The sequence below is a fragment of the Schistocerca americana genome, chromosome 4 (genome assembly GCF_021461395.2).
Source record: "Schistocerca americana isolate TAMUIC-IGC-003095 chromosome 4, iqSchAmer2.1, whole genome shotgun sequence".
NCBI classification, from domain to species: Eukaryota; Metazoa; Arthropoda; class Insecta; order Orthoptera; family Acrididae; genus Schistocerca; species Schistocerca americana.
In genome coordinates this window covers 143,320,304-143,325,278 of record NC_060122.1, presented here as the reverse complement: position 1 = coordinate 143,325,278, position 4,975 = coordinate 143,320,304, and the positions used below count along the sequence as shown (strand labels likewise).

At 45.1% G+C, this 4,975-nt stretch overlaps 1 non-coding gene across 1 annotated transcript; it reads left to right on the top strand.

Moving 5' to 3' along the window:
• Positions 1 to 4,304: 4,304 nt before the first annotated feature.
• Trnat-ugu lies at positions 4,305 to 4,378 on the top strand. The gene has a single exon. It is a non-coding gene; the product is annotated as a tRNA-Thr (tRNA).
• Positions 4,379 to 4,975: the final 597 nt, after the last annotated feature.

The window sequence follows — 4,975 nt, the reverse complement described above, 5'->3', positions numbered from 1 at the left end:
CAGAGGGCTGCAAAGCGAGGAGATCGCAGGAGTGTTTCACTCGCTCTGCCAAACAAATGGGCGAAACAGGTGAAAAACATATATAAAAGAGTGTTGTCATCAACTGCCCCACCGGGAATAAATTACTATAATTCGAGTTGGAACATCGAGTTACCGTGAGTCGCTTATCGCTGCCACACTACCAGAGAAAATAAAGACTTGCACAGTGTAGTGTCAGATCAACTGGGAGATTGACTGGCAACGAGTCTCGCTTCTGTCTGTGTCGATGTGGTCGACGGAAAGGTATCCGTAGACGATCTGAAAGGTCACAAGAAGCAGCGATTCTTGAGACCTGCACGTCTTTAATCATGTGGATATGACAATATGTGTGATGTAATTATTCAAGGGAGTCCAATGCTAAACAGGGTGTGCGAAGACTGGTATAGCCCTTCACTTCCACTGCTCCCGGTGACGTATTACAGCAGCATAATGGAGACCCCATACTGCAATTTCCACCAGAAACTCGTTGAGGCACGTACAGATGCTTTACTGGGCTGTCTGGTCCTCTGATTAGTCTCCTGTATAGCAAATTTAGGTTATGGTAAAATGTATCCTTTCACACTACCCTCCAGCCAACATGTTTCATGAACTGACGTGGCATGTTTAAATGCAGACTGAAGCGACGGATGAAAATTCGTTCCAAGATCGGGATTTGAACCTGGTCTTCTTCTCAAGAGGCAGATGCACTAACCACTACGCCACCCTGGCACAGTGGCTTTGCACAACAGCACTGACTACCCTAGCACGCCTCCCTCCTCAATCCAAATTCCCATTTGCACGTGAGCCCACTTGGTACCCCCCCCCCCCCCCCCCCCGCAAAAAAAAACGTAAACGTTCAATCGTTGATTCAGTCTGCATATATACATCATACAAGAGACATTTCATAAATAATGCACAGATTGGTATTACTGTGGATTGTTTGAAGCAAAAGCAATGAAAATTATGTCAGATGAAGTTGGGAACTTGACGAAGAAGCACGTGGTTCTGTTTTCCCGCTGTGTACTCTAACACAAAATTGGTGAAAGTTAGAAATGAACGCCGCAAGGATTTCGCGTACAGTGACTGTTGAAGACCAGAGGCGTACTTCAAGATGGAAACTTTTCGCGGCCAAAACCCAACAGGAATCCACAGTGCGTTAAGAGAAGTTTGGGGTGAGTTTACAGTGAACTGTAGTACACTTTCAAGTTAGGTTAATCGTTTTCGTGATGGTAGTATGAGCATAGACGATAATCCAAGACCCGGAAGGCCAGAAACGTCAACAGATGAATGAAGTGCGAAACCTGTAGCAGGTGTTCTTGGAGAAGAACGTAGTGCGACTTTTAAGAAACTCTCTGAAGCCATGGGAATTCCTCCAACGTCAGTATTCCGTATTCTAGCAAATGATCTGAAGAAGAGGAAAATTTCTCACACCGTTCAAGTTCAGAAAAGAAGCAGAAACGTCTGGACATTGCAACCTTCCTCAAATAACGATCTGACCGCGAAGGTGAAGGATTCTTATCCCGAGTTGTCGCTATTGATGAAACGTAGATTAATGACTTTGAACCGGAACTCAAATCACGATCTAATGAGTGGAGTGCTTCACATTCTCCATGTTCAAAAAAATTTCGACGAGTTCAGTAATTTTTTTGTGATCACCAAGGAATCATCATAATAGAATACCATGTGGAACAAGTGTCACAGCATTGTATTATCGTAACTTCGTGCAAATCCTGTATAGAAAAATGCACAAAACCTGATCTCAATTGCTCGAGGCTGGCTCACTCATTCTCCACGACAATGCACACCAGCGTATCGGCAATTTTGAAGCCCAAAAACTGCGCGAACACTAGTGAGAAGTTTTGCCGCATCCTCCCTACAGCCTGGACATGAGTCCATCCGGTTTGTTTCCGAATGTGAGAAAACCAATGCGTGGACGTCGTTATCTTTCTCTACAAGAGCTTTCTTCCACCGTTACCTACGCCATTCGACATATGAACGGAAGTTGTGTCCTGGGTGGAATAACAAAGCTACCGAGACGTTGGGTTCAGTCATAGGGGAGCATGGGGACTATATTGAATGACTGCAAAAAGGTATTGAAAAAAATGTGTATGTATAAAAAAATTAGTGTGCATTACTTATGAAATGTCTCTCATAGAAGTCTGCGACTTCAAAAGGCCTCTGGAACCATATGATTCCTCTGGTGTCACCGCCAGACAGCACACTTGCTAGGTGGTAGCCTTTAAATCGGCCGCGGTCCGTTAGTATACGTCGGACCCGCGTGTCGCCACTATCAGTGATTGCAGACCGAGCGCCGCCACACGGCAGGTCTAGTCTAGACTCTCCCTAGCACTCTCCCAGTTGTACAGCCGACTTTGCTAGCGATGGTTCACTGACTACAGACGCTCTCATTTGCAGAGACGACAGTTTAGCATAGCCTTCAGCTACGTCATTTGCTACGACCTAGCAAGGTGCTATATTCAGTAATTAGAATGAATTCTGAACAGACAATATTGTGAATTATGTACCGTCAAGAGCGACGTTCATCATTAATCCATTTATGTATCAAACTAATTTCGTCCGTGTTGTGACTTGGCAAGACAGCTCACGCAGGCTGGCGTGAGGTCTGGAACAGTTAAAGGAGTTGAGTCTAGTAAAAAAAGTATGTAGCTTCGGGAATACTTAACTTTAATCCATAAGTGGTGAACATAGCTCTTGACGGTACATGCATCACAAGATAAATAGCAAATGATAATGGCGCCTTGCTAAGTCGTAGCAAATGACGTAGCTGAAGGCTATGCTAATTATCGTCTCGGCAAATGAGATCGTAATTTGTCAGTGAACCATCGCTAGCAAAGTCGGCTGTACAACTGGGGCGAGTGCTAGGAAGTCTCTCTAGACCTGCCGTGTGGCGGCGCTCGGTCTGCAATCACTGACAGTGGCGACACGCGGGTCCGACGTATACTAACGGACCGCGGCCGATTTAAAGGCTACCACCTAGCAAGTGTGGTGTCTGGCGGTGACACCACAGTCCGCTTTCTGAATTCTAATTCCTTGTCATGCTCCAGACCTCACGTCAGTATAGTTCTTCTCACGCCAGCCTGCGTGAGCTAAAACGCGTGCATTTCGGCCTCCTCTAGTATCACGGTGTTGGCTCTTCAGCCAACACAACAGTTCCATTTGAAATGGCATGTGTTTCAGGCATGACAAGAAATTGCTCCAGATGATATTAGTGGGCTGTTTGTTTTCATGTCACGAGAAATGCGATAGTTTGTTTGTATCATTGGGGTCACATCACAAGCTGATGTTGGGAGTGGAGTAAAAGGTAATAATTTAATACCCGTTGTATGATGAACATCAAGACAATGTTTGATAAATATTGGTTTAGTACTTCACGGTCTAGCACATTTCCTTCCATTTATGGGTGGCTTGCTCTTTCAGAACACCGTGACAAACGGTGCTTTAAGAGGCCCCCATCGTGCTGAGCTGGTATGGAGTGAGGGGAAACTGGTGATGGAGGGTGGGGGGAATTTGGCGGAGAGGAAGCGCTCGCGTGTGTCGCGTGTGGTTGGACGGCTGCCTAGGTAGCCGCAGTTACGCCGGCAGTTGTCACAGCTGTGTCATGGCAGAGCGCCAGACGAGAAACAGAGCAGGTGGCATCGCGACCAATGCTAAGGTCACAACTGAGTGGGACCCTCCTCCTTGTCTTGAGGTGATCGAAATTTCTTTTAAAGATCCTGCAGCAACAGTAAAAGCCTTTGTTTTAAAAATTGCCATTCAAATATCATATCCGTGACACACTGTCCTCTATTTCACAATAATAAAAAATGAGCATCCCTTCTTCGAACTTTTTCGATGTACACCGTCAATGCTGTCTGATGCGCAGCCTACATCGCAGAACAGTTCTCTAGGAGAGGACGGACAAGCGAAGTGTAGACAGTCTCTTTAGTAGAACTGTTGCATCTTCTAAGTGTTCTGTCAATAAATCGCAGTCTTCGGTTCGCTTTCCCCACAACATTATCCACGTCGCCGTTCCAACTTGAGTTATTCGCAATTTATGTTCGAATGCTTGACGTACTGTTAAGCAATGACCGTTGGATTTTCAGGACGGAAGAACAGCGATCTATCGCAAACAATCCGAATTTTATTTTTTATCGATTTCAACTATTAAACAAAGGGCAAATGTCTATAAGGTACATTATATATGTAGAATTGTGGACAGTTGGGAATGTGAGTCTCACGGGAAGCGTGCAAGGGATAAGTCCCTGCAGTCGCGCTATTCGTCTGTGTCCTCGGTGGCTCAGCTGGATAGAGCGTCTGCCATGTAAGCAGGAGATCCCGGGTTCGAGTCCCGGTCGGAGCACACATTTTCAGCTCTCCACATCGAGGTATGTCAACAACACCTGTCGGCAGCTGAGGGTTTCAGTTAGTCATCATTTATTCCAGGGAAAAGCTGCACGGTCGTCAACAGTACTCTGTTCTTTCGAGAACGGTTACTGTCTTCATACATAAAACAATCGTCATCAGTGCTAAAATCAGTGCAAAGAACAAAAAATCAGCAAAGTAACTGTGCTTCCATGCAGTTTCACATGGGCGTACAAGGTACATACAGGGTGTAAATTTTAAGTTGACAAACCAGAATAACTCGAAAAATAAGCCTCACACGAAGAAATGTGTTGAATCCAAAGTTGATTATTTTCAAGGGGGCCATCTGCTGCTGCTAAAATTAGCCCGCCACCCAAGCCCCCTGGGGGTGAGGCCGGAGGCAACTTTAAAATGTCAAATGGGAAACCCCATTTTTTATTGCAGAATCAGATTCTACTTAAAAAAAAACTACGTACATTTTGTCGCAAACATTTGTTCTGATTCTTCATAGTTGGCGCTGTAATTCAAGAAAATCCATGGTCTCATTTTTGCGCGGAAAATGGTTACGGATAGATAAAATATACTTATTTACTTC